Raw genomic sequence first — 21300 nt, forward strand, 5'->3', positions numbered from 1 at the left:
TCAATAAAGTGAATAAGCATTCATTGAATATATACTGAGTACAGCAGTGTTATTGTGCGATATGCATGTAGAGGGAACATGATTGCGGTGAGGAGGAGGAGGGGGACTACGACGGGGGTTACTGAAAAACTGAGATTTGCATTGCAACAGAAAATAAGTAAGCCACAGATGCTTAAATGCAGTGGTAATCCTGGCAGTAAAATACTGTACTGTAATGTCAATTTAATTCAAAGGCCATTACAAATAACACCACAGGGTAGTTAAACTAGGCACTCTAACGAGACGATTACTTCTCAAGTATACTGTAGTCTGTGGTCCCTGCACACACATGTGGGAACTCATGACATCTACTGGTCAACCCATTACACTGCAGGAAACAAAGCTTTAATTCTCAACCACAGTAATCCTGTCGGTCCGCTTTTAAGAATCAACTGCTTATAAGAATCAAATCACCCAGGACGGATGTTATTCTTATAAATGGAGTGCACTGTACATAGCGTTTTAAGCTTTTTGAATTTGTATTACTATAGTTTTATTTCCGTTAGTTTGTCTGTTACTTTATTATTATTATAGTTTATTAACATACACTTGCCTGTTTTGCTTTTACTTATTCAATTTATTTCATATGTTGATGCACGTGCATCATGACAAGTAATACACATGTATTTATTTATTGATTCATATTGTGTGTGGTGTCTAACTCCATATTAGAGAACACTTTGGCTATAAAAACAATTTGCTTGCTTTAGACAGAGAACACTGTATATTGCATCAGTCATATATATATATATATATATATATATATATATATATATATATATATATATATATATATATATATATATATATATATATATATATATATATATATATATTAATATATCAACAATAGCAGATACAGATCAACAGTTACACAACCTGGAACAACTTATTACTTTCGATGAAACAATTAGGTTCAAAGATGTAAACGTTGGTGGACTACTCGGAGCATTGTTGTAAACACCTACAGTAATTACAAAGCCAGGCTATAACCTTTTGTCCTGACTCCAGGGCATGCTAGTCATGCTAGTTTAATGAGTGGGAACAAGCTTTAAATTAATTGGAGTAAAATAAAATAGACACTCTCTTCCTCATACTGTAGTACCAAATCACTTCTTGTGGTAAAGGCTTATTTCCATCGCCTGCCAGTAAGGGGCCACCCATGTGATTGGTACTATATCTGTAAATTGCCCAATACTTTTTCTTTAATTTACTTTTTGATCAGTTTTATGCTTTCTGCTACAATATGGCATTAGCATTGTAAAATACTTCCCTTTTAGGAACTTGTAATTAGGCCTACTTTTATTGTAACTTACTTTTAAGTTAAAGACAAGCCAAACTGCTTACAATTTATATGCCATACTGTTAGATCTCATCAGAAAAAGCAAAAATGCATTTATACCAAGGGGTCATGAGCGAGGGTATAAAATAGGGGTGTAGCAAAGTAACCTGCTCCTTTGTAAATGTTTGGAGTTAACCTAAAAGGAGTAAAAGTATTGCTGAAAACCGTGAGTGTTTCTTTTGTGTTTGTAAAGTGTTGGCTGTAACTATTTGTCTTGTGTTTGTGTTTCGTGTGGGTGTGTATAAAACCTAAACATTTGGTTGCGGGGATTACAGTTACGAGTGATATAGGCCACTGTATCATTCCATCATTTATTATTTACAGGTGTTTTCCGTAGGGCTCTGGACATTTTGTTATTATTATCAATAAACACCCCTGCACCTGAAAGTAATTGTCTGTGTGTGTTGTACCTGCACTGCACTCGCCTGTATCCACTCATCACTTTGCCAAGAGATACATTGAGTTACCAGTCATTTAAAAAAAAAAAAAAAAAGTTAAAAGGTGAAATGTTCTGCAAATATGAGCAGCAATGATCTTTGAGTTACAGAATTGGAGATTGGACTCCACTGACACATCTGACCCGTGAAGGCTCAGTACGGTGCGGGTATGGATGGTTCTCCTCTGGCTATTTGTTGAGCCGAGCGAGAACCAGACCGTGGAACTCCGGCCTTGCAAGACATCTGAATCTGGCTGCCAGCCGAGCCAGGGGCAGGGTTAAGGATTTTCGTCATTTACGTTGCGTCAGTCATTACACGTCACAAAGAGAAACAACAAACAACATGATGAGTGAAAAATACAGCCATGTGACGCTGATAAAGTGCAGGCTCTAGTTTATCTGTGGGCAGATAGAAGTGTTCAGGAAGATCTGGAGTCGTGTGTCAGAAATGAGAAAGTTTGGTACGGCCCGGTGCAGCTCAGTTATACAGTGGAAAAGAGGCAAAATATTAGAAGAGAGGGTAAGCCTTCTGATGGCAGTATTTGCAGAAAGAGAAAGCTTTTAGTTTGCATAAAGTATCTATCCAGTCCAAGAGAGGTTCATCTCCCCAACTCAATCTGCCCATAACATTAAAGAAGGATGTTAGCCATAGCCATATCCTTTTCATTTGATTACAATTAATTTGATCACGTATTACAGATAACACTACATAAAAGCAGAATTTACATGATATCTGGGTTGCAAAACAGTTTTTAAATAACGGTAAATTATATTTGTTTACTATTTTACTTAATAAACACTTGGTTCAGCACACATTTTGAAAATGCTATTGTTAGTGTCCTTAATTACACAGTGTTTAAACATGTAACATCAACGGTGCTTGGTTTATTTAGTTTTTGTGGCCAACAGGCAACATGACTTCATAAACTACAAACCTTCAAGAATAAAATGTTTACAGGTAATGCCCAAATACTGTGCTTTCATGTCTTAAGACTGTGATTAAGTGTTTATCTTCTGGAGGACTGCAAGGCTGGGAAGTGGGTGGTCTACCTTACATTTTCCTGAATAGTGTACATTGTAGGAGATATCCTCCTTAGCGTGGCAAGCAATGAAAAATGGGAGCAAACTGTTTTTAGGACTCATTCTTATAGGAATGGGATGATTTAAAAATCAACAAGTTTCCGCATGTGCTGTTTGCTGCTGCAGCAGAGGTTTTTAACCACAATTAAGATTTATTAGTTGTTTATTATAGGGTGTAAGAAGAATAGCACTTTTAACATGCTTCCTAAGGTGCTTCAGGTGTCCCTGTATCTAAAATTACACACTGTTATTAAAGAAAAGCTAACCCTAATTATTAAGGGGGTAGAGATATGTGCTGCGGTTTATTCAGGGATACGACTTGGATAAACTGTAGGCTTCAACATAATCTTTTTTTTTTTTGTTTTGAATGAAGACACACTAAGTAAACACACAACAATGGTCTGGTTGAAATTGGGTGTGCCCAAAGCAAATCTGATAAGGCTTCAGACTCCAGTCCAGTAAAATGAGAGCAGGCGTGGGCTCGGCTCAGCGCTGTAATCTGATTTGGAGGGGGAATGGGTTGCCTCACATGACTGGTTTAGCAGAAGACTGGTATAGTGTGCCAGTTTCCCCTGAGAAGAGGGAAGGTGTAACGTCAGGCCAGATGTGGGTGGAGGGAAGGCAGGCAGGCAACTATGCAGTTGAAATCCTTTAGGTGAAGGTTTTTGTAGTTTTTTTTGTTTGCTATTATAACCTATTTTTTTTAAATTTGATATTCTGTGTAAGGAGTTCAGATGTGCTTGTGATGCATGCCAAAGCATCAACAGTAATAGAAAGATCACAAGCCTATTAGTTTAGTGTTGTACCCAGCTCTTCTTTCTAACACGTACCTGTTATTGGTTTTGAAACAGTAGTCTCAAATTTAACCTTGACTCAAATTGTCAATACCTGTCCCTTAAACAAATGCACTATTTCACAATTACTCATTGAATATTCTTTAGATTTAAACCATCAACCTTTTGAAGGGGAACACTTTTGCCACACCATGAGGTTGTTTTGAAAGCATTTACCCCAATCTTTAATCGAGGAAAGGATAACAACACTTTGACATAACTTGAATCAAACAATGAAAGTTATAGGCCTTAATCAGTTTCCTTTGTTGTTTGTCTGCCATTTTGTAACATTAACATTGATTATTTATTTATTTTTATTTTTTTAAATTGTAAATTAAATACAAAAAAATTAGAAAATAGACCCATAGTCAACTTCATGGTAATATTTAAAATTGTAAACATATTACATATATTTAAAGTTCTACACAATGAATGTGCTTGCGTACTCTCAACACAATTCTAACATGTATAGAATGTATTGTCAATAAAAAAATAAAAATAAAAAGCTGTAAACCAATGACACATTTTAGTCCATATTGTCTGGCCTCACCTAGGTTATGTTTACACTTGCAGCACAGTGAGAGAGCGAGAGGTTGAGAGAGAGAGACAGACGGGGAACTGTTTGAGTAACTGGACTTCACACAGTTTTCATTTTCTTGTTCGTGAAAAGCAGGAAGTTCATTAAAAGCCCCCCAGTTGCTGCTGTTGTCTTCCGCCTTTAAGGGGAGCAGTCGGTGTAAGAAAGGAGAGCCGGGTCAGGGAGCCTGTGTGCTTTCTAACTGAGGAGACGCACACAGAGGATGTGGTGGGGAATGTTCTAATCCTAGCTTCTGCTGTCAGCGGGACGTTTTCCATAAGAAGAAATCTGCCTCCCACAATCCTGATCATGGCAGTTTAGTTATTGTGGAGAGCAGAGGAGGCTCACCTTGACCTCAAATACTAATCAAAGCCAGTTGGATTAGTTTTTTTTTTTTTTTTTTTTCGTTAGGACATAGCACAACTAGAATTGTCACATCAAGCAATTTTTATTGTCATTCAAACTCATGCATTAACGATTGCCATAGTAGTCTATACTAAATCCTTAGTTTTGAGAGTCCTCCAGTTAAATAATACACAACATATTAAAATATGATCCCAGTTAAGATAATTTACAGTACTCAAAGGGAAATGATTGAAGGGATTAGTGGAACCCTCAACCTCTTCCACTAACACACAATTTTTCAGCAGAGCTATTGGGGCTTATGAAGAGTTGAAGACTGTCATAGACCCTCATGTATGCACATAATGTCTAAATCTGGGTGTAGCTAACTGTGTTAGAATTGTGTTCATGCAGTTAATTTATGTTTGATAAAAAAATGAGGTTTAGCAAGTATTGTAAGGTGCTGGATTCTCCTGTCGACTGAAAAAATCTTACTGTTTTTTTTTTTTTTTTTTTTTTTTTTTTATACATTCCAACCTCTTACCCTGAATCACTTCACTTGAGCTTCTTGAAGCAAGTCGTTTGTTGCTTGGTAACACTGTATTAGTTGCTAGGGTGACCAGCAAGGTTCTTGTGACACTTAGAAAAGTAAATGATACCTAAACACAAGCCCAATGTAAAGGGTTCCCTGCACTGTATTGCATCATGTTTGTAATTTGACACTGTAGGAGACACTTCACCTGGTTTCCCATGAGAAAGCTACTAAAGAAGCCCTGTCTCTACAGTGTGCCTCCGTGAGATTGTTTCCAAGTAGAAAGTGTTTGAATGAAGCCACTTTCCCTTTCTCCCTGTGAACTATAATGGAATAAACTGACACCTGTATAATTAATTAATACAAGGGCAAAGTATTTTTTTTTCCCTACAGCAGCAATTCCAAATGTATTTTACATAGCTGTCCTTAATTCACCTGGAGAACCAAACCTTTGTGCTGGTTTCTCCCACAATAAATTATGTAAATAAAATGTTGATGAGAATCTTGCACATTTTATTTAGATTGGTAGATACCATGGGACTGTGTTAATTTATTTGAAATACTAACCCTATTTCTACAGGTCATCTCTATCCTGTCTGCGGTCTGTATCCATGTTACTAAAGAGAAAGTAAGTGGTTATTTATCCTTTTAATCACAGGTCATTTTCCAGCAGTGACAGTCCTTGGATAACCGTAGTCAGAAGCAGTTGCATGATGGGCATTAAACACAAGCCTTGCATTGACTGGCCGGGTTGTCCCTAGGTCTTGTGCTGCTGAAGAAATGGACAATGACAGTGCGGGTAAGACTTTGAGAGACTTCTTTTTCTTGGTCTGTTTACCTCTCTTATTTTATGTTTCCTAAATGTCCACAGTTTTGCAAAATATGCACATTTGCTCTTTTAAGTCTGTGAGTCCTGTGTTTATAAGTGAAGACATCTAAAATACAAGCAACCACTCAACACTAAGCAGATTCTGTTACACACATACTGGGGACATATTATGCAGTAATTAATGTAATTGGTTACTAGAGTGTAAATGTTACCACTTTGTAATTCGAGCAGCTATGTACCGTAAGTAACACAGTTAACAGTCAATAACAGCACAGAGTACCCATTAATTAAAATTGTTATTGAGTGGTAGTAACCACTTGTGTGTTTTTATGATCAATTCAATGGGATAATTAAACATAAACCCAACTGTGTGCACGGCAGTATCAGAGCCTTGGTTATCGAGCAATTCTAAAACAATGACCTAGTGATAACAGTATAATGACTAGAACTGAACTGCAGTGTCTAAACCATTCCTTTCTACAGTATGTAAAATGTGCTCTCAAATGGAAAGCCTTGAAAATGTGGAGCCATACATGTCAGCTTTCAGCGGTGACTTTATTGTTTACCAGATTTGCCCGCTCTTGGGCATTCACAGGTTTGCAATTCTGCAGCACCCTTTACAGTGTTAACACATTGATACTATTCAGGTAATGCAACACAGACTGGGCATTTTTAGACTGTGTACCAACTGGCCGAGGTCCCTGGAGAGTGCTGATTCAAGTATCTAACGTCTTAACAATGCCACTTGTTCCCGAGATCAGGTTTTATTCCAGGTACTGTACGGTACTTGTTACAGCACTGTACTGTGTCTTCCGATATTTGTATTGTTTGGAGTTTATTAAACAGAGGGTTTCCGAAAAATCTAGCATTGCGCATCCCCAGGTGTTGCTACAACTGCTCTAGTGCACTGATAGTGTAAGGATTATTGCCCGCATTGTCAAACGGGTAACCAGCAATAATGATCCATGATGTGGTACGAAACAGAAAAGCCAGAGGACTTGTTAAGTTTTTTTTTTTTTTAATTTATTTTTATCACTTCCTGCAGTGATTTAGAGGACAGATCTCAAACCCGAGTTCACTATTGAAACAGCCGTATTGAAACAGACTTTAAAGTTATAAGTGTAAAACAATTCCAAGATATCAACAACAAAAGTAAACGTGACAGGTATGTTATTTAAACAGCTGTAGCAACACGTGGTGACATGTAACGCTATATTTTTCAGAATACCGCTACTTACTCTTTAAGATAATTCATGATACTGTTGCACAATCTTAAGAAAAATCATCTAATGCTAATTTAAACAAAACAGCAATTAAAAAATAAATAAATAAATAAAATTGTTAGAAATATCTAATAGGCTCAGGAAAGAGAAGGTTAGTAGCCTTTTTCATTTTAGTGTGTGTGTGATTAACATTCACAATACAATACAGAATAAAGTGATCTTTGCCATTTAAATATTAGGGTTCAAATGTGTTGGGAATATTTACGGGCATGTATTTTTCATTATTAATATGAGGTGTTATTGTATAGCAGCTCATTTATGAAATTTCCTGATGTTAGGAAGGCAGAAGGAAAAGTGAGTCTTGGCAACACTCAAAGGAAGGGTAAATTTAAGATGGAATTAAAGTTCTTTATTTGAAACAAGATGACTTCCTCCACCAAAATACGACTGACAACTTAAGTCACAGCCGTTGAGGAATGGTAGGCCTGAAAAACAGCCTGAGGTCAATTGTGTCAATAACAATGAAGTTAGTGCCTCATGGAGGTTAATTGAGTTGTACTGTGACAGCACACGTGGAGATCTGGAAAAGGATACCTTTTCAAACTGCAGGTATACAAGGTGAGGCTTCCGGATAGCAAACTTTAACTGACCCCTGTGGCCCGCATGCTGGGAGCCTTAATCACAGTTTGTTTCCCTCTCAGTCAAAAAATATAGCTGCATTTCAATGTCAAGTGGGGTGGGGGGGTTCTGAATACAACGTGGGATAGATAAGATTGGCTGCCAAAGTGAGCCTATCTGACAGGTTGGGGCCTGACGGAAGCCGATGCTGCAATACGGGCCTCAGCACAAATATTAAGAAAGGCAAAGCAGGGCATGGGGAAAGGGGGGCGATGGAACGTGACGCCTTGCAAGTTCCAGAGTCTTAGGAAAAAAAAAAAAAACGATGATTGATGCTATGACAGGCCTTTCCTCCCCATGGGCAAATCTTAATTCGTATCAGGTATTTTCTCTGTTCATGCATGTGACAGAGATAGAATGATTCTTGGTGATAAATCTCTCTCCCGACCTGTGAGGGCGCTGTGTAAAGGGAACAGAGTGCCCTGGACTGGATGGCCAGACAATTCATTCCCAGGGTTAGAAGGAAGTCGTCATCTAGAAAGGGAGTGGAGCTATGATACACTAAATCATCGACCCTGAAGGGAAACGACGTGGGAGCTGCAAATTGGAGGAATGGTTGCACTAGTTATCCAAGGGCTACAAAAAGAGGGCATAGCGAAGTGATCTGTTCCTTGTTAGGTAAAGCTGAACAGGAAAGAGAAATCTGTGTTGTTATTGTGAGTGTTTTTCTTTTTTGTTGTTAATAAATATACTGTTTGTTGTTATTTAGACTGTTAACATGATCCAGAGCTGTTGCCAAAGGCCAGCACTAAACATGGACCACACTGCACCTTGTTTGCATGGTAAGCTGTATTTGCACCATGAGCACTAGAGCACACACTGTGGACTGTGTTTGTGTTACATGTGGGTGTAAAAAGGTCAGGACTATTATTATTTCAGGACCAACCCGTGGATTAAAGCAGACTAATACACACCGCTGTATTGCTTGTTAACATTGTTATTATTTACTGTCTTTGGGTCATCAGAGCAATTGGGTTACAAAATAAAATATCACTGTATCATTGTCTGTCTGTTCATTGATCACTACGGCATTCCTGCACCTGCACACAGTTAACCACTTTGCCACAATGCAGTTACTCCATACAAGGAAAAAGGCATTGGCAATCTTATAGACCTGACCATTAGGAGGGAAAAAGGATATTGTACGATGTCATAGTATTTTTACATCTTATAGACCTGACCATTGGCGGGGAAAAAAGGATATTGATATGATGTCATAGTATTTTGTAGGCTTGCACTTCATTATAATTTGTGAAAAGGACACGTAGTACTGTATGCTAATGCATAATATTTTCTTAGTTACTACACTATGGTAAAGGGAAAAGTAGTACATTACAATTATTGCCAATAAAACACTTTAATATAGGGGTCTGTATTTTTTAAAGTCAAATGTTAGAATTAGTAATCAGGTCTGGACTTGTACTCCTATGAAGTTATATACAAGATTAATAATAATAATAATAATAATAATAATAATATGTTCAATGATAATGTAATTCACAAAACTATTTCTTCTCTTCTGCCACCAAAATATCAGAGCTTTAATAGACACACATTGCACATACACAGTGTTATTAAACTTTAGTCAATCTCATGTTTTTTGTTTATTGTGTTTGCAGAAATGGAAATGGAATTTGCATCTATGGCACTCTTGGCTTGGTTCTGTGGGGCTCTTTGATAGACATGGATTGGCACTGAACTGTAACTTGCATAATGGCATAGAGTCATCACATCTGCACTTTGTCAGAACTTGCCTTAAAGCAACCACTAGCCTCCTTAGCTCTAAACCATTAAAGAGGAAGAGGCACACAAGTAGTACTCTTTGTGCTTGAAGTATGACCAAGATACAACATAACACACAGCAGACCCCTACTGTATTTGGTTACACTTGATTTTCAGACAGCCATATATTTCAAATGGGGTTACGTTTGATTAAATGCACTTTTAAAGATGTTACTGTAATGTAACATTTAGCAAATGAGATTAGGTTTTATTTGATTTCCACATTTATTAGTGTATAAATAACACAAAATGAACTGTTAACACAACACAGTCTGTTTGTCAGCTGCTTATTTGTCACTTAATTGTGTAACTTCTCTGCTCTATGGCTCTATTTGATTGAACTTCCAGGTGTAAGAAAGAGTCTCTGTGAACATCGTTAGACCTCATTGTGTTAAGCCAGATAAGTACATACCACCCTCTGAAGAGTACTGTAATCGTGAATGATCATAGATGCTCTATTGTTTGATTGAATCCATTTCTTAGGAGCCCTGGTGGAAATGTGTTGAATACAGTAATGGAATGGTACAGTTGATCTCATTAATATAAAAATTGGACAGTTCTTATTTTCTGATGCTTACAGTAGACAACTGTTTTCTGGTGCACACAGTGGACCCCATCGTTCTTTGGTTCTATCAGGCACCACCAAGGTAGTGCTGTATTTGGAAAGGACTGAAGCGAGACAGGCTTTCAATATGAATGAGCAATGCTGTCAAGTCCACTTGGAAAAACCACATCTGATCTGGCAGCTAAGTGTCTGATGTGCATATACCCAAAAGAGCATGGATGACACATGCTGTCATTAGGGATAAAATAAGATAGTTTTTTATTAGTAGTCTGTGTAATTGTCAATAGCCTCCCTGCAATAAAACTAAAATATGAAATAATATTATCAACATGAGGTGGTTTTGAAACTGTCTAGTTTCTGCATGGTGCACCAGTTGAGAGGGGGACCTGCACCCCCCCCCCCCCCCCCCCCGTATCTCTTAAATCATCTCCTTTTTAATTGGCAACAGCAGGTTGGTCTGTCCTGAGTTTTTCTCATGCTAATCAAGTGTGAAGGCGTCTGTTCTGGCGTGATTCATTGTGGGAAAGGTGACCTCACCTGGATCTTTGCAGGAATTTTACATTCCTGAGCCATTACCAAGGGCACCACCACACTGGCTTTCCACAAACCTGTTTGTTTTAGCTGGACTGTGGACTTAGAAAGATGTCAAAAGGTGGTCTGACACAGGAATGCATTCTATAAATATGAGAATCAAACACATTTTATTTATTTATTTATGTATTTATTTATTTATTAACTTTCCACTGAAACTGCTCAGTTTGGGGCCCTTGTTCTGTAAAAATGTGTAAGACGTTGCTGACTCGGATGTCTAGCACTGTGTATCTGCCTAAAGCACTACAGGAATAAAATATAGCAGTTAATCTGCCCTGGAGATTTGTTAAATCTAGAAGGATTCAAAAACGACCCTGATTTAAAACAAAAATTAGAAATAAAAGTGTTAAAGGTATATCAACAGGCATTAACTAACAATAATAATAACTGCTGTAAAATATTGCAAGTATTATTTCTATTCTATTCTAAACCGATAAAATTATTACTGTTAATTATCGCCCAGTTAATAAATAATGCTCGACCGTTAGATGAAACAGATACATTTTTGCTCCCTTATGATGGTAAAAAAAAAACACAAAAAAAAAACTTTTGGCTAAAATTATCAGTTCAGTTTTACTTTCAAATGACAGGTACTACTGCCCTGCCAAAAAAAAGTTAGACACTGCATTCCTTGTGGAAATTGTGCTTTTATTGGCAGGGACACACTCCACCACACCCAACTGTGTATGACTAGTATCCGTGTCATTGCCTTAAAACCCTGGGGTACAATGACTGCCCACTACCACTGGTTCAGATTAATATGTTCTTGCCATCTGCTTGGCTTGGATTCAGTGAGGATTTGGTTCTTTACTAAATTCTGGTGAACTGAGTTTATTGTTACTCATTACCATTTCATAAAGGTGTGAAATAGAAGGACAATGTGGTGGATACAGTACCTTTGGAACCTTATGTCATGGAAAAGCGATGCCATTTTGAGAATTTCCCCACCCACTGTCATTCCATGCATGTACTAACCATCACTGCTGTCTCTTCAATTGCTTATTGCAGGGCTGTGGTTGAAGGTAGAATTAGCTCATTACTAAAGAGACCGTGATGAATGTTGCTCATCTGATTGCAGCTTACATATGTTTAGAGAGCTACGGTAGTTATACAGACTCTTGTCTGTAGACAGTACTGTAGTCGAGAGTAAACTGATTTTACCCACTTCTCATATGGAGTTTACACACTTGTATCATTTAAGGACTAAAGCGTTTCCTCACTCCCCTTTTGTGATAAGCAAATCCTGGTTATACCAAGGGTAAAAAAAACTTATCCCAGTTTATTATATACATTATGGGCAGAATCTCTTCAGATTAACCTTTAACCCATAATTCTGCCACCACAACCGACATGCATGTAATCTAAGCATCTCTGCACACCCTTAGTGTCTACCATGAACACCAAAATGGTTAGTTTACCTACTTCTATTTTCTAACCACCACACTACTGCCTGTGGTGATACATCCCAGTGTACTGGATATATCACACCTCGGAGCCAAATTGCAACACTACGCGTTGATGTCTGAATGTCCAGTCGCAAGGGTGATGTATATTTTCCATGCTAAATCACCTCGATATGCTCAGCGGTTGTTACAAGCAGGCTTGACTGTACTTTCATTGTGCTTTTAAATCACAGCATTTTCTCACAAGAAAAAGTCCCCTCACTCCCTACCGGTTTGTCTGGTTAGTCAATGGAAGTTTGTTTATTCTTTATCATTTAATTTGGTCGTTAGGTACAGTAGCAATTCATAACAGCAACCATTGACAACCTGCAATTAATACTAGTGAGGAAATGACAAAGTCTGGATAGGTAACTCTCGGTGACTTGCAACCTTGGGGAATGTGGAAGGGGGGGGGGGGGGGGGTGCATACTTCAGTCACTGCTGTTTTAGAGAAGGGAAGAATGACATTATGCACAATATGATTATGGCAATAATACCTAATGCTATAGATTTTTTTCAAAGTCTAAGCTTAGCGAATCTGATTTAGTTGAAGTAATCCATGTTTATAATTGACTCGCATATAATAGTCCAATCTTCAAGCACACTACTAGACTCATTGTAATTATTCACTTAAGCATTTACTGTGTTTTTTTTCACTTGGCTTTATACAATCTTTGACTGTTGTACCAGTCAGAGCACTAAAGCCCCTTTTAAGTATTGTGTTATATACAATATGTCTATATGTATACATATGTCTGTCCAATTTGTGATTCAAAGCTGTAAATCGCACACACGCAGTCGCCACACACCTGGTGTAGTGAACTACTAACATGATATAGGAGGCAGTAACTGAGGAGAGAACCCCATGGTCTCCAGGTTCAGACAGCAGTGAGCTGTCTGTCTGCTGTGCTAAAAGATCTCGGCCCTGTCTGCGGTGCAGACAGATCTGTTTTTATATTACTCAACTCTGTCAACTACCAAAGAGAGTTTAATACACTGACCTGGGAAATGTGAAGATAACAGCCTCCCAGTCCCACAGAGCAACACCGTATGTGTCTGTCCAAGGTTGAGATCAGTAGAGGGGAATCTCAGCACTGAGACTGGCCGCACTGTTATGAATTGTGCTTGAATCTGGAATTAGGAAAAAGAATAATTGGACAGTTACTGGTGCTCTCGCTTCAATTGTACACAAACTATTAACAATATGAACAAACTAATTAAGTTATCGCTGGACACACTGTTAGATAATTATCTTGATGAATCTTTATGTTTTAAAAGCAAACCTGGTCAGCTTGTCAAAGGGGCGACACTGTGCCTTTAAATGCTTGTTTCCCACGTGTATCGGATAAACCATGGGAAATGCTGAAAGTCTGCTTCCTTTCCAAGCATCTCTTACTGTCAACCAAAACCCCAGCTCAATATTGTTCAGCTCTGCACAAAATATGATCCCAGTGGGGGGGTTGCTGGTGTTGGTTGGGGCATTGTTTTCTTTTTCAATGCTTCAAAACAACAAAACAAAAGAGAACCAATCAGCTTTCCATTTCAGAGCATTGCAGCCTGTTATTCTGGTATGTGACAACTTTTTGACATGTCATTCAAAAGTTTTAAAAGGATTATGCTTCAGTTTGGTTTTCTTTTTGTTTTTAAAGGAAAATAAGTCATTGTGGTTTTAGGGGGGTGGGTTTGACATCTTTATGGCACTACCTCTAGTCAACAATATTAGCATGTTCTGGATGCTTTTCTGGACTGTTTTTCCTTCTTTTTCTCACACACAGCTAAGGGGAGAAAATGACCTCTCTGCAACTTTCAATTCACCACACTTCTATAGTTTTGAATGGACCGACTCAACAAAGGCTGACATAATTTTCTCAGGAGCTGATTGGTCCCCGCCACCCACGGGATGACATCATCCCTGCCCCTCTGTTTCTCGTACCATAGGATGCTGGGTTGCTGTGACAACTGCATTTGCACAAGTTAGCTGCCCACAAGAATTGGCATGCCATTATTTGGCTAGTGTTAATGAATGTGGGCAGGGTTGATCTTGTGTGTGGTAAACAGGCTTGAGAGCATACTAATAGAGAAAGGAGGGATTTAAAATAAAAAAGAAACACAATAACACACATGTGAGCTTCCCAGTGGAAGATGTCCAGAGAAGTGCTTGCTTTCTGCAGGGTAAACTGTGTTTCATGTATAAACTACAGATGGAATGCTTTATCATTTTCGTATTTGTGGCTAGTTAGATTTTGTATTCTATGTCTGGGGACGAGGGGTGATTAACAGCACTGTGTTTGAATGTCCTCCTGTAATTAATTGTCCACTGAAGTAATTAGATGAGCCTTGTTTTAAAGGGATTTGCACTCACCAGGCTTTTGGGCTTTGGGCTTCCTAATGACTTCGTCCAATCGCATGATGGGAATTAGCAACCAAATCATATTTGCAAACCCCCCTCCTTCTCAGCTGAGACTAATTTATGAACTGCAGGCTTGATTTAATTTTGGAGAAAGATGTCGGTTCTCATGAATGCTTCTTTTCAGTGTAGTATAGTCCAACTGATAAAACCGAAATGCAATGAATAATACTAATAGAAAGATTCCGTTCCACAGTGGCGATTTTGTATGTGAATACTTAAACAGTTTTGGCCAAAAACTAAAAATATTTTCTGAAGCTTCTCAATAAACATGTAATCTAATTATCTGTTCCAGTTTGCAGTTCGGACAACTTGGTCATGCCACACACAGGAAGAGGGAGAACCAATATCCTGTCAATTTTATGGAAGTTTACCACAGTTATTGCACTGTAAATTTTCTGTTTCACATTATGTTTATACTTGCCAGGTAACGCTATATAATGCGAGGCATAAAAAACTGTTATCTATTCATTGAAGTTCAGTTCAAACATTCAACATATATGCACTAGGAGTGCTTTTGTGTACTCCAGCTTGTATGCCAGCTGAGTATGTTTATTCCTGTTCCAACAAATATTTAAGATATAGTTTTGGAATAGGAATGGTAGTATGTAATTTCTCTGTTGCATTAACCCATTCAATAAAGCTCAGCTGCATGCAAACTTAGGTCTTGGTGTCACACACAGCAGATACATAATGGGTTGCAAGAAATGGAAAACAAGCCCTGTTTTTATTTAGATGGAATGCATTGGCTACTGTAGCTGTAAGCACACTATAAAATACAATACAATAACAAACTCACCACTGCTAGCTTGGGTCTGTATAATGCGCAGACCATATCGTATGTGGAATGAGTTGGCCAGTTGGCCTCAGCAGTGTCCCACAGTGGACAATAGACTACATTGCAACAAGAGGGCAAAAGCAGCAATTACAGTGCATTGATTAAGCACACAGATACAGTCTAAGCAGTGGAACACAAAGTACTAGAAGACTTGGGATTGAATGTCAGTTCTGCCCTTGTATGTGGCCCCTTCTTTTGAGGTAGTTAATAGGAATCTACCCCCTTTGCTGCTGCAATCAAAGCCCCTGACTGTTTGCTATTTATCATCAGTAGATGATAAATAGAAGAAGATGCAGATTTCTGTACAATACTTCTACTTTAGTGCCTGAGACTCATGACTGTAATACACTGCTGCAGCTATATTTCACTATAGTGCTCCATCTCTTTGCTGGCATGAACATGTGATATGTTATCAAACAAAGCAGCCACGACCCACTTCTTACATCAAGGGGGGGGGGGGTGTAAATTTGAGGCAGTTACAAAACAAGCTGTCCTCAAGCTTGGGTTTGTGCGGACTTGTTAATCCCCTATTGAACCACGCTGGGGAAGGAGGGCAGAGGGGGGGTGGGGAGCAGGCCAAGGGGTAGTCTGACATCCATGGGAATCTGGAAAGCTATTCAGCGGTAATTATCGGCATCAATGCGGAGTGGAGCGGGAGGGAGGGCAGAGAAGAGGGGTGGCCACCGTGGAAACTGTGGAGTGCCAAAAAAGACAGACAGAGAGTTCCACCATCATTAAAACTGACAAATACTTTCAGATGAGTGCTTGCCCATTGCCACTGGCGACGTGCACCATTTGCATTGCGGAGGCACAATGGGCCACTCGAGTGTTTGGGATGAAAAAGAAGAGGAAAAAGGGTGGGAATGCGATAGAGACATTTGGGAGATCCGATCTTGAATAAGAGATGCTGTGCTCTCCCCCTCATCTCAAGTCAGTACTGATGCATTGAGGGTGGGAACACCTGATACATGTTGGCACTTTTTTAGATTAGAAAAAGTGCTTTTATTTAATTTTGTTGCATAACTGTATGTGAAAGCATTTCACTGACTATTTTATATTGAGATTTGAATCAATAGTCAAGTATATTTATGGTTTTCACTATTGATTATTAACAGACTCCTAATCTGAGTCTTGTCTCCAATATGGTTCATTGTAAGAGTTAAGTAGATGAATATTGAAAAGAGAAATATGCCTGCAATGGTTATGTCTCTAAGTGTATGTAAGTATAATAATATAATGTGGCCAGTTGGAAGCAATTGCAATAAATACATATATCTACACACTTCATAGAAAAAAAAATTACAAATGCTTTGTTAACCCTATTGTTATATTACCAGTGCAACATAGTAACCTACTTGCCAGCTGTAGTATTTAAGTGATAAAACTAAAAATAAAAAAAAAAACCTGAAAGAGCCTTGATATTTGCAACACATCAATGATTTAGGTTCCCATTTTCACACAGTAGTTCAAGTTGAAATTGAAATGGTTGACACAGAAATAAAATGGTCTTGTTGTTAAAGTGCCTTAAACGATTTCCAAAGAACAAGATTGGGGGCCCTAATACCCTGTCCAGTGCCTTCAAGAACTCCCACCACCTCAAAATGGGGACAGGGGCCCCTTTTTGCATACTTCATAAGCATATTCCAAAAATTATATATATATATATATATATATATATATATATATATATATATATATATATATATATATATATATATATATATATATATATATATATATATATAATATAAGTCACACTAATATTCCCTAAATAGACCAGATATTTTTCAACACTGTGTCATACATCACCTTGACAAGCAATTGCAAATGATGGGTATAACTTACAGCCACAAGTGCTTGGAAGGAGACCACCGAAAACGATTTGTCTGTCCAAGTTTGGCATTAGTGGCAGCTCATGTTCAGTTTAACTGCCGTCCGTTCATTAATCCCACATTCTTATTAACAGAGCTCCTTCTCACTTTCTCACAAATGTTTTTCATCTTGAAGAATCAGGGAAATTATTACAAACCGTTTGAAAATTGAAAACTTTCCAGCTGAGGATGAGTCAACATACCAGTGCCTTTGTGGGCTGACCTATTGCATCAGGTAATCAGCAGGAAAGGCCAAAGAAAATGAGCATGAAGCCGAGGCAATTTTCTTTTCCAGCACTGCTGTATTCACCTTCCTTCCATCTCCTTTCCTCCCTTTAAAACTCCAATAATATACAGTATAAAAACGAATCTGCTAGTAACGCAGTGGGATTTAAACTCAGTTGGCCATATTCCTAATGTTTACAATGTGACCATGAGTGCACTGATTTTTAGCAAGCCAGTGGCAAGCTAGGCAGCTCTGACAGAAGTGCGACAGTAATATATTCCAGGATGGCATTTGCACCATTGAATCGGTTACAGAAAAGTGAGTGCTACAGATGGTGGGTCTTTCTGTGTGTTTATCCTGGCTTGCTTCAGTCTTTCATTTCATGGCACAGTGAACTAGAAGTGTATGGCAAGTGTTTTAACGTTTGATCCACAATATCCACATATTCAATATTAAAAATCTGATTTTTTTTATATCAGTAATACTTGTGTTTTATATAAATTTTGGAGCTAATCTGTAATCTCATCTTGTATCAAGAATGTTATGGTTAGCCATTAGAAGTTTGGTATAGTCATGTAGTGTCTAGGATAAAAAAAAAAAATGGCAGTACAAAAAATTTATTAGAATACCAGGCAGCAGAATGGTACAGGTAGGATTGTGGTTTGAGTCCTTATCTGGACGTTCATTTAGAAGGTAATTGTAGCCCTATTCACCGGTTTAGACGGTGAGCATTCATGCCTTTTTAAATGAAAGCAAAATGAATAATTCAGTGGCTTCTTGGCTTAGGTCTGACATTACTATTGGCACAGGACAGCCTACTTGGGCCAAAAGCCTTCAGGTGTTTCTATGTGTCATTGCCAACCTGCATGGCCTCAGATTCAAGCAGCATTCCCCTTCTTCTATTCTTGGAGGTTGCATTTAGTTGTTGACGTAACAGGTCTGATATTAAAACAAAATTGGAAGCAGGACTTAAAAATGTGAAAGCTAAAGCTGTATAAAATGCTTATGGCAACAGTTACATGGTCACTTAATCATTAAAAAAAAAAAGAAAAGTGTCCCATATGTTGTTTAGCTTTCTATGAAAGGAAGTCCCCTACCCCTGCAGTAGAAGTCCATGTTGAAAACATTTATCAGGTAAACTAAAAAAAAAAAAAACAGTTAGAAAAAAGGGGATTCCCTTTTTTAATTTCCTTTTTTAAACAATGTCATATCTAACACTCGAACACTGCAACTGATAACCAGAGTATGCATTCTTTTAAAATGATCCAATGAAATGACCTCATTGTAATTTGATGAGTCAAATATAACTCAGATCCAGAGGTATGTATTTTAACCAGGATGGAACCCTCGATATATGCATCTCATTTTGAAGGGGGTCCTGGCAAGAGAAGGTGGCAAGAAACAACATAAAATCAACGGCAAAAAAGAGAGGCGTCATTCAAACAGAAACACTTGCCATACAAATGATTGTGCCTCTGCCATTTCAAACAAAATCAGCTGCACGCATTCATTTGTAATAATATCACTGTTGTATACTATGGTAAAAGTATTGCAAAGCTCAGCAAAAAATTAAAAAGAAACAAGCATAGTAAATCGCAGGTAAGGGATAATGTAAGACACTGTAGATGCATAGCATGGGAAGAGCATGATGAACAATACAACTACAGTTCAATTATGACATTTTGTTTTTTAAAAGGGTCTGTTCTCTATCATCCACACTAAGTGATTACCTATATGGTGTCAAGTGTGGAACAGCTGGGAGGCAGACAGATGTATTACCCTGTAGTCCCCTGAAACCATCTTAACACTATAAGTAGCCTTTTCATGGCAGTGGGTGGGTTACTTTGTCAACCTGTTTCAGAAACATGCTGTTGGAGCCCAGATTGCTTTCCCTTTTTCTTGATTTCCTCACTGCTTGTTGGATGATATTTGAGACCCCCTGACCTCCGATTGTTATCTGCCCCAGTCTGATTGAAGTCACTGGAGGGGAGTCTGTAACTGGGCTTGCCTGTTGTTTGGTGTGAAACTCTGGGTTTCCTGTGAAGCTGACTTGTGGTCCTTATAGCATGTTCCAGCCCGACTAGAAACACTGTGTGGCTGCCAGTCACAATCAGGTGCCTGATGTTGCCTGCTGGCGAATAGGAAATTAAGTGAAAGAAAGAGTGGCAAATCTTGTTACTCCAGACTCTTGACCTCTTTTGAGAGTATTGCCACATGAAAAGGTGAAAAATGCATTTGGGATACCATTGCAATACCGCTGTTTTTCTTGCATATTACCTCTTGCATACTTCCAGAAATTCCAGAAACTTTAACCTAATCCTAACCTAAAATTGTAATTTTACCCCAAACCTTTAACTTAATCCTATCTTTAATGTCACTATCATATTACAACATCGCTACTCAGTCTTCTCACAGGATGATTGAAAAGCTCCAGCTGTATAGAGAAAATGATGCTCCTCGGGTAATTGTAGAATACAAAAAGTATCGCGACATGAAACAAATATTGCACAGTGATACTTATGGTACCAGTTTTTACATTTATGGATGTGCAGAATGCAAACTGTTTTGGGATGTGGTTTGTCAAACTGTTTTCATTGCTTTATAAAAAGCACTTTAGTTTGTGTCATTTTAACAACAACAAATGTTGTACCGACCCTGAACTCTCTGTGTCTCTCTTTATTCTGCAGGTCTGATTATTTGCCTGCGTAGTGCCCTGTACTTATACCAGAAGAGGCAGCCTGATTTGCAGGGGGTTCTGAGGACATCCAGGCTGGCTGGAAGAAGACAGTAGGGCCTCCTCTGTTTTCTTGGCAAAAACGAGTCAGTCCAGAAAGTGTTTGAACAGGGGTCTCAAAGTGTTTGCATTCCAGGAAGTTTCCAGACCTTAATCATTCATTAACATATTGCATCTTATGCAGGGGAAATCCCTTATGAAAAATGGATTTTGAAATACAGTATACCGCAGGTGCATTTGATTTCATATTAGATATACAGTAGGACTTCATTACAAAATAATAAACAACACCTGGAATACTAATATGTAAAATTGAATTTTTTAAAATTATTTTATGTTCTCCAGAATAGCCCATAGATGAATTAATTTTGAGAGTATTCCTCAAGATTTTATTTGGAGTTTTGATTTCAGAGACACTTGCCAACTCAATATCCAAGGAGAATAAGGATACCCATCAATTGCTGGAAATACTTAATGAAGAAGAAAAGTAATTGTAAACTAATATATATATATATATATATATATATATATATATATATATATATATATATATATATATATATATATATATATATATATATACTTAATGCCCATTTTTACCGCAAAAAAATAAATAACAGATACTCAAACATTCTCTACCAGTTTCAAGTGCACTGTACAGTAGTTCAGCCAACACTTAATCAACATTAACCCTGCCAACGCATACAGCAGCAAGGTGGTCATTCAGAACCTAAGCAGGATCCTTTCATTGTTGAACTAGACACCACCAATGCCCTCTAGCTGTCAGGCTACAGTTCAGGAGTTGCTGATAAACCCTGACAAAGTGTTTCACAGAAACTGATTGTCCTCTTCTTATCTCTGTAGAATAAACACAGGGGCTTTATTTATCCAGAACCTGGGGTCAACCGTGTTTGTACATTTCAGGAAAAAATG

At 38.1% G+C, this 21300-nt stretch overlaps 1 long non-coding RNA gene across 6 annotated transcripts in view; it reads left to right on the forward strand.

Annotated features, from left to right (window-relative positions):
• LOC121295356 overlaps nucleotides 1–20887 on the forward strand; it is a 94175-nt gene extending 73288 nt beyond the window's left edge. For all 6 annotated transcript variants that reach the window (XR_005946908.1, XR_005946909.1, XR_005946907.1 and 3 more), the window contains 2 exons: nucleotides 5840–5980; nucleotides 20321–20887. This is a non-coding gene — a long non-coding RNA (uncharacterized LOC121295356). The remainder of the gene's footprint in view (nucleotides 1–5839; nucleotides 5981–20320) is intronic.
• The last annotated feature ends 413 nt before the right edge of the window (nucleotides 20888–21300 follow it).

The sequence above is a fragment of the Polyodon spathula genome, chromosome 20 (assembly GCF_017654505.1).
Source record: "Polyodon spathula isolate WHYD16114869_AA chromosome 20, ASM1765450v1, whole genome shotgun sequence".
NCBI classification, from domain to species: Eukaryota; Metazoa; Chordata; class Actinopteri; order Acipenseriformes; family Polyodontidae; genus Polyodon; species Polyodon spathula.